Source organism: Erigeron canadensis, chromosome 5, assembly GCF_010389155.1.
Source record: "Erigeron canadensis isolate Cc75 chromosome 5, C_canadensis_v1, whole genome shotgun sequence".
NCBI lineage: Eukaryota > Viridiplantae > Streptophyta > Magnoliopsida > Asterales > Asteraceae > Erigeron > Erigeron canadensis.
Window position 1 is genome coordinate 2,327,946 of NC_057765.1, and position 10,270 is coordinate 2,338,215.

A 10,270-nucleotide genomic window follows, 5' to 3' on the forward strand; every position below is an offset into this window, starting at 1 on the left:
CGGAGGTTCCACCTCCGGCTTTACTAGTTTTACAGATATTATGTTTGACTGTCCGTTTTTGCAAATGTTTAAGGAAAAAAACTTTATTTATTCGAAAAATTCTATGAAAGCACTGCAAGCGTAGACAGTAGAATTAGAAGCATCAAAACTGATTGTAGTAAAATCTTGTTCCCGAATACATTGGTTCCTGTCTTCCTGGCGATTAAACAAACATGTCATCTTACAACATAGCTACCGAAATTTAATTGCAGATACGTCTCCCTCTTCTGCCAGAGGAGGGTGGGAGATGACGTAAGAAAAGCTGACATATCGGTAGCTTACCTATGCCACATCAGAATATACACATAGTTGATAAGTCATGTGTGTGTTCTTATATATTTCCGTATATATTGTGTATGAATGTCTGTATATGGTTAGTTTCAGTTTTTGCAGGCTTTTTTTCCAGATGGGTATAGCTTCATACACATAATATATTTATGTGTATGAAGCTATATGAAAGCTTCTTAAATTCTTCCTAATTAAGGTAAGTTAAATGGTTATATGACTAGTAGAACCAAATGTTACTGAAAAGTATATTATGTCTATGAAGCTTAATTTAAAACGGGTATAGCTTTCCTGTAGCTTCCTGGAGTCGTGTTTAGTTCTCTTTTTGGTGCCGAGGTCGATCATTGAACCTTATCTTGTTTATGGCGGACAAGTAAAGTATTTGAATACATTGTTAATAAGTTCTTAAGGGGTACTTTTATATTAGAAGATTACAAGATCATGAGATTAAGCTCATTGAATATCTTGCTATTCTTCTACTCATACAGTAATATTGTTTACTTTTGGTGTCTTATTACTAATAGTCACCTTGTGGCTTGCTCTGCTGTTTTTATTTATTGTTTGGTTTGGCAGGGAACCTAGGGTCATATAGCTATATTGGTAAGTCAGGCACTTGAGTTTCTTTTTCGAAGGCCAAAGGCCAATACGTGCATAGCGGTTCATTAATGCTAGCTATTTGCACATAGCAGTTGAATTTGAGTTGTTAATATTTATTCACCACCTAGTTGCTGATCTAAAATTCAGGTGTAACATTTGGTTCTATTAGTTGTCTATCAAGTATAGTAGAATCTTTATAAAATAATACTCAATAAATTAATAACCTCAAAAAATTAATAATTTGTTTGGTCCCAACTTAGGACCAGTATAAAATTGAACCTCAATCAATAAAATAATAAGATAATAACTTTTTTGAAATCCTAGTGTAAATATATCGGTCCTGGCGAAACTATAAATTAATAATTCTTAAATTAGTCTATAAATTTTAAAATTATCTAGTAACAAATGAGTATATAGTCATTCGTTATCTGTGGAAAACGGCATTGGGAGTTACTTTACTTTCTAGTCATTTGTTTTCTTTTTATAACTATAAATCTATAAAAAAATTTTTTTTTTCATATCATCTTATTACACTTAAAAGTTGAGACATTATCTTTTCGTATTGCACCCAAAAATTATGAATTGTTGTTGCCACTTACAACGTTTTTTCCAGGTGACAGGGTTCAAAGCTACCAAATCATTCCTAAGCTCGTTATACATGAATCTCTTTAAATTTATAGTTTATTAATTTATCGATATAATAATATCTCGCTAAATTGATAAAATACTCCGGTCCCGACACTATTAATTTATAGATGTTATATTGTAGCTTGATCCAATCCAACTTTAATTCCCTGAGGAAGTTATATAACATATTTGTGCTTTTGGCGTTAGAGTTGATAAGTTAAGACATTGGGTGTCATTATTTATTTTTTTGGTTATGAGGATTTGAATGTAGAAGTAAGATTTTGTAAATGAAGCTAGTACAACTAATAGATATATTCTTGGTTTTTCTCACAGGTCTTTGATTCGACTCTCATGAGTGACAAGTCTGTGGGTTTTTCTCCTGAATCACCTGTAACGGCTTATGGTCTACATTTCATAGTCTAGAGTACGTGTAGGGCTTCACCATTATATGGTGAGGTGTTCCCTGATATCGAATACTCACTAACTCTTAAAAAAGAAAGAAGTAAAATTCTATCTGCTAAAATAAAAAGTGGATATAGTTCGAGAACCCCTTTTTGGGCTTTTGACCACACTTCAATATCCAATTAAAGAGTGTTATACAAATTTTGGCTGCTAAAAAGGGGCCACATCTTTTCATTCTCACAACTGAAATAAATAAATAAGTTTTTTTTAACAAACTAAATTTACCAACAATTGATTATTTAATGAAATTACTTGTATGAATATTAGAATAAAAATATAAAAAAATAAAAAGAAAAAAGGTAAAGGACAATGTCTCGGATTTCATATTAGATACCCATCATGACCTCCCCGTTAGATTTTTTAATGCTGGTAAAATTATTTCACTTAATAACCTCATTTGAGCATCCATAAGAATCTAACCCACGTCTCTTAACTTCATATTAACGGTTCTTAACGAGTCAATTCGTATCTTAACAAAAAAATTTTAAGATATTAACTAGTCTTAACACATGAATTCATGTCTTAATAGGTTTTTTTAACGACTCTTAACAATTTAGATCATAAGACACATATTTTTATCAAGTCTTATCCTTTAACTCGTAAAGAAACCTTTTAACAAAACGAATTCTTATTACATTAGTTTTTTAATATACGCGCATAACAAGAAAATAGTAAATGTGAAAACAAAACCTGGTAAAAGGTTTTACGTCAAAATTGTATGTTTTAGGTATAAAATCAATCGTTCTTGAGCTTTAGCTCAATGGTTGAAAGATCATCCCTTTTGTAAGAGGTCTTGTGTACAAGCTTTGGAAAAGACATGGGGATTAAGTCCCTTTACGAGGACTTGATTTGGGTATACTCAGATTCAAGTCTGAAAGGGCAGAGTTTATCTCTATTAATTGTCGTGCTTTCGAACGAATTAGTAGGGGTTTTTTTCCCATCGGGTATTTGAAATAGACATTTTTATTTCGCGTGAGCTCTTTAGCGTAGACCCGGTTAAGACAATATATGCTAGACCTCTAGTTGTCGAATCGCGACACGAAGTTTTCAATGAAATTCACGTGAAAAGAATTTTTTTTTTTATAAAATTACTCGAACCACCAATCAACGAAGAGGGTTTAAATGTAACACCCCAACAAGGCGGAATAATGAGATATCACAAGAAAAGCACAGCATGACATGGAAATTAAGTAGAGACAATCTAAAATGCATTAAAAAGGATTGGGAATCCATATAATTCAATCAACTACAAATCCAAGATCATGCAAAACAATGCATAAGGAGCACGACCATCAACCGTTTACAAAAGAGAATACAAAAGATGGCATATGATCCTAAGCATAACCCATTAGCGGGAACAATGGATTCGTGGATCCTTGATAAAGTCCAATTCCAATCCTAGCATACAAACAATCAATCATCATCCAATATGTCTTCCATTAACCTGTTCACCTGAAAAGTGTACTAAAACGTGTCTACATAAAGTTGGTGAGTTCGTAGGTTTAAACATTAAAATCATAGTGTCGGGATAACCACTGTTAACGATACACGACGAGTAGAATACCAATTCACGTTCCAAGGGAAACCCTAAAAGGTTTCACGTTATTACAATTCAACACATAACACAAATCAACACATATCGGCACGACTTACATATATTTCAAAGGCGTGTTCATTTCGGCATGACTTACATATATTTTAAATGCATGATCAACGACATGACTTACATATATTTCAAATGCATGATCAACGACATGTCTTACGTATATTTCAATGGCATGATCATAACAAACAATCATGATTACGTTTACGGGGAACAAAGCATTTACGTTCACAAATCATCGTTTAATATCAAATCATTTCAGATAATTCGCTAAAACGTTTACAAGAAACAAGTACACTTTCCACCCCAAATATAAGAGAAACGGGGCTACGAAACTCACCTTGGCCTTGAAAGTTGGTAGAAGGTGATTAAGCGGGTAGGAGGGGACCACAACGGTCAAAAACCTATTATAACAACATTTCATCATCACATTATAGCTTACGTTACAATATACGTCACCCTAGGCCATTCCAAGACACCCCAAGGTCAGACGATGAATACACGATTGGAAAAAAGAGGGACTCGGGAAGAATGGTGTTAGATTCTCATAAGAAGGATGATACTAAGAGAAACTAGACTCTCACATGATTCTAACGGTAGGTCATACGCCTAAAACGGACTTACGGTTCAAAAGTTATAAGCGTTTGAAGTTGGCAAAAGAAATCGTTTGGGCAGCAAGTTCTCACTGCGCCGCAGTCAAGACCAGGGAGTCCCACTGCGCCGCAGTGAGACCAAAAACTCCAAAAATGATCAGGGGGAAGCTACTGCACCGCAGTGGTGGCTATCCCACTCCTCTGCGTCGCAGTGGCCAATATCTGAAGCCAAACAGCAGCAGAACAGCAACAAGAACGAACCCAAACCCAATTTTTGACATCCAAATCGACTTGTGGTGTTTCAAGACTTGTTTTTAGGCTCAAACAAACATCATTAAGTATAACTAAACATGTTTCATCAATCAAATCCAAACCCATAACACAATTACATGTCCAAATCGTTCTTGACCCAAATCAACCCTAATGAAACCCTAATTTGACCCAATTCAAGTTTTAACCCGATTTCGACCAAGGGTTTCTTAGACATGACTAGTAATGAAGTTTTAAACATAAAAGGGGAGATTTAAGATGAGTTTAACTTACCAAAATGGTTCAAGACTTCAAATTTCGGTTTTAGAGAAAAACCTTGGATTTATGTAGGATTATTATTATTATTATTATTATTATTATTATTATTATTATTATTATTATTATTATTAGGGTTACTTAATTTAGTTAGATTGGATGATAAAACACAAATTTTTGGTGTATTAATGGTGGATTTATGATGATTTGTGGTGGTGGTTGAATGAGAGAGTTGAAGAGTAATGAGATGAAGGAAAAGAGAGTAAGGAGAAATGAATGTGGTGGGTGTATGTGTGAAGGATGGGGGCTGGCCTAGGGAGTCCATTATTGGGCTCCCTCTCCGCTAATTCCGACAAATAGCTAAACGTTAACCATTTAAACGCTAAAACGAGACCGTTAACACAATTAGACTTCACGTTACGTTACTATACAACAAAACGTTCGGTAATCCATATAAGTCAACAAATTCGTTCATTCTTGATTACATTAAATTATAAGTCAACTAAGTCAAAAATCACAAATGTTACATTAAAAGTGTTGACTCCACGTGTTTGGTGTGTCACTTGTAATATTTAGAACGAATTGCATTTTTGGTCCCTGTGTTATCACACCTTTTGCAAGTTTAATACAAAAATGTGCAAAGTGGTGAAACGTATCCCTGTGGTATCACACCCGTTGCAATCTTGGTCCAAAGTTAACTTTCCGTCTATTTTCTCCGTTTGTGCGGCCATGTGCCACACATGTGATGGGCAAAACTGACTTTTCATACAAAAAATGGACTATTTTTGCAAATCCATTTTTATCCTTTGCAAATCATAAACTGTTTTGAAAAAAAAAAAACTCAAAAATTTGGTGGATATATATCACGTGATAATTTATATTATAAACACTAATCATTCTATTCTAAACATCAAAATAAACTCCAAAGTTCACTGCAACCACCGCAAACCGATATACACCGCATCCGTAAACACAACTGTTTCGATCTGAACCACCGCAACAAACGCCATTAGAACCATCATGACAATATCTGTTCAAACATCACCGTCGCAACCACTGCCATTGGAACAAACCTGTGCAACAACAGGTATCGGAAGCGCCATAACCACCGCCATCGTTTCTTCAAGGTCGGGTTTGTTTCAATCAAAATCGGATCAAACTCGTAATCATTAAAACTAAATCGGCAGTTAATCAAACCAGATCCAAGAATTTAAGATGCAATTCGTCATATTCGTCTCTGTTGGTGTGATTGTGTTGTCACTGTGGTGTTTGTTTGTAATTATATGTATGTATATACATATATATATATATACATATTGTTTTCTGGGTTATGTCTATATACACACATTTAAACTCACCAAAGATAGTTTAACAACATCCAAGACAGGGGGTTTCAATTGCAACTCCGATAGTGATCATGATAGTCTATTAGTCTGATGATGATGATGATGATGATGATGATGATGATGATGAGAGGGAAACAAGAAATAAGAAAGAAAATATTAAGACAAGAATGGAGCTTTGTTGGGTCACTGTGTCTGCTGCTTCTTGATTGATTTGTATTAGTGTATGTGTCTTTAATTTAATATACTATAGATAGATATAATATAGGCATAGAAGGGAAAGTAAAAAGAAAGGGATTATGACCTGGGGATTTAGTGAACTTTGACAAAATGTCTATGCTATGCATTGATCTAATCGGGTGTCTATGTTATGTATTGATCTTACCAAACCGTCCTAATGATGCACTTAACCGGCTAAACTTTCGGTTGCCGGTCACAAATAAGATTTTCTTTTAATTTTTTTATTACGTGTCCGTTTGACTTCATATGTGGACATTTGACCCAGCTATTATATATATACATATACATATATCGATACACATACAAATAAAAATACAAACCCTAAAACACATCGGGATCCTTTTTCTCTTAAAAAAATCCCCAAACACAAACCCTAAAAATTCCATCCCCAAATCGCGATCGAAATGCAAAATTAGTCTGATATTCTTCCTAATCGAAGTTGTATTAAGGTATTTCCTTTACGAATCTCCTTACAAATCTTGATATATATGTAATATATATGTAATATCTGTAACAGCTAGGGTCTTTAATAAATAAAAAATAGTTTAATTCTATAATTTTTTAACACTATAATAAAACCCTAATTTTTGGATAGATTGTTTATTCTTTTTGTATTGGTTGATTATTTTGCAGAAAATGCTTACTTTCCATAAGTTTAATGTCCACTATGATGGGGCCTTCATGTTTGATCCATTTCAATACGAAGAAGGCAAGATTATTCAAATAATGACCCCAGAAATAACCTATGAAGAACTTACACACTACATAGAGACTGAAACAGGGTGTCCTGTGACTGGTCTTTATTTTGCTATGCCTGCTTCTGGGATTGAAAATCTAATGAAGATAGAGAATGAAGCTGACACTGTAGCATTCTTCTGTATCATAATTTCTTATGGTATTCTTGATGTATATGTTGACCATTTCAGCCTTGACTTAAAAGATTATGTTCATCAGCCACTACCTAATGATGATGATAAAGAGGATGGTGAATTTGATGATGAAGGGGACTCTGATGATGAAGCATATGAAGCAGAAATTGAGTCAGATGCTGAAAGTGTTGCATCATTGGACCATCTGAGTGAAGGAGAAGATGAATTAAGAGAGGTAAGAAAAGGTAACCCAATTGCAAAGATTCCCTCACAGAAACAACTACCAGACCTTGGTACTAGAAGAAAACCTGGTGGTTTGAAGTCACAAGTGTTCAATGAACATGATGAATACATGAAGGATCTGGTTACATTCCTTACTGCTAAGGAGAACAATGAGGATCCATTAAAACCACCTGAGCCAGAAGTACCAAAGTTCAAGGTTTATGACCCTGCAACTCATTGGAGGTACAAAAGACCACAGGTATGTGTACTTAATCTTCTGTATATGTTCAAAGTTTGATTCTTTTCATTATATAATGAGAGTTTATAATTTGTAGGTTGGGGAATTGTATGAGTCACATCAACAGTTAAGAGAATGTTTGTCATATTATGCTTTGGCAAATGGTTATTCTATATGGTTTGAAAGATCTTGTAAAAACAGTTTGATTGCTAAATGTGGTACTAGGCCTGATAGAAAGTTGAAAGATCCAACTTTAGGTAAACAAAGAAAACAAAACAGATTTCCTGTAAAGCCTCAAAAGTGTACATTTAGATGCTTTGCTAGGTGGATGAAAAAAGAGAAATCTTTTCAGGTTCAAACTTTGATTGATACTCATACATGTGCAAGAAACTTTAGGTATGGATCTTTAGTTGATTATAAGTGGTTAGGAAAGCATTTTGCAGAGAGAATAAGGTCACAACCTGATATCAAACTGTGTACAATTCAAGATTTGGTCATGAAAAAGTACAAGTGTGAAGTTTCACACCAGCAGGTTAAAAGGGCTAAGATTTGGGCTTTAACAGAATTTGAGAAAACCCTTGAAGAACACTATGCACTTCTTAGACCATATGCAGCAGCTTTGTTGAGGAGTAACCCAGGATCAAAAGTCCAGTTAGGTATAACCACTAATCCAGATGGAAAATCATATTTTGAGAGGTTCTATGTCTGCTTACATGGGCTCAAAGAAGGATTTAAGAGTGGGTGTAGGAAAGTTGTGGCTTTGGATGGATGCTTTCTTAAAAGTTCTTGCAATGGTGAGCTTTTAAGTGCTGTAGGAAGGGATGGGAATAACCAGGTGTATCCAATAGCTTGGGCTATTGTGAATGTAGAAAACAAGGAGAACTGGACCTGGTTTATTAACTTGTTGAGTCATGATCTTGAATGTCCAGATGGTAAAGACCTAACTTTGATGTCAGATCAACATAAGGTAATGTATACTTCTTTTTTATAATTATGTTGATCTTTGAATTGCAATTCTATTATTAACTTGTTGTTTGTACTTCTTTGAAGGGTCTAATTGAAGCAGTGAAAGACATCATGCCAAGAGCTGAGCACAGACAGTGTGCAAGGCACATATATGAAAATTTCAGAAAAATCTACAGTGGGATTGAATTCAGAAATCTGTTCTGGAAAGCATCCAAAGCTTCATATCCTGCTCAATTTGAAGCTGCCATGAATGAAATCAGGTTAGCCAACCCTAATGCTTACAAGTATTTATGTGAGAGAAATCCAAAGTCTTGGTCTAGGGCATTTTTTTGGTTACACACTGGTTGTGAAGCAGTAGAAAATGGTTTCAGTGAGTGTTGGAATAGTGTTTTACTTAAGGTTAGGAGTAAGCCAATCATAACACTGTTAGAAGCTTTAAGGGTGATTGTAATGATTAGATTAGAAAACATTAAAGAGAAGAGTGCAGAATGGGAACATGATGTATGCCCTGCCATTAGAAAGAAGCTGGATGTAATTAAGAATGGTAGAAATGAGTGGTTAGTCATACATGCAGGTGGTAACAAATTTGAAGTTAGGAATTACTCAACTGCTTACTGTGTAGATGTAGATGTACATTCTTGTTCCTGTAGGATGTGGGAGTTAAGTGGAATCCCTTGTGTACATGCTGTCAATGCAATTTATAAGAAGAATGAAGAACCAGAAGACTACATATCCGGGTGGTTTAGACAGAGTATGTATAGAGAAGCTTATAACAAATATTTGAATCCTGTGGAGGGTATGGAGACCTAGCCTGCTTGTGAGAATCTGAACAACCCTCTACCCCCAAAACTAGGAAAATGCCAGGAAGGCCTAAAAAGAGTAGAATTAGAGCAGCACATGAGCCCAAGGTTGGGTCAACAAGGGTAACAAAACATGGAACTGTAATTACATGTCATAATTGTTGGGAAGAGGGTCACAACACAAGAAGCTGTCAAAACCAACCAAAACCAAAGCCTGCTCATATCCCAAAGGCAAATTGTGTGAAGAGGAAACCTAAAGTCCCAAAAAACCAAACTGCTACTAACCAAAACACCAATGCAAGTAACCAAAACCCCACTTCAACTCATCAAAACCCCACTTCATCTCAACAAAACCCCACTTGTACTCAACAAAACCCCACTGCAAGTCATCAAAACCCCACTGCAACTCAAATAAACTCCATTGTAACCCAAAAACCCACTGCAACTCAACAAAAACCCAGTGCAACCCAAGGAAGTGCTCAGGCTACTGAAGGTAGTGCTCCTGCTACTCAATCAAGTCAACCAGTAAGCCCAAGGAGGTTTGGTGTTACCAAGGGAGGATTTAAAGTTAGGGTCACAACTATGGGTATGTACATCTTAATTGTATGCATTCTATATGATTAAATTGCATAGTTAAATTGCTTATTTTTGTGTTTATTTACAGATGATGTTGCAAGAAAAGAAAGTCAAAAGCCTTTAATGCTAAGGGCTAATGCAAGAGTTGGTTTTGGGAATACCATGAATTGGTTATCTAGTGGGGTTGGTACCTCTGGGATGGTCATAAGGGAACAACCAAGGATTACAACAATGGATGATAGTATTTCAATGTCTGCACCAAGGAGACCAAGTGACACACTAGTT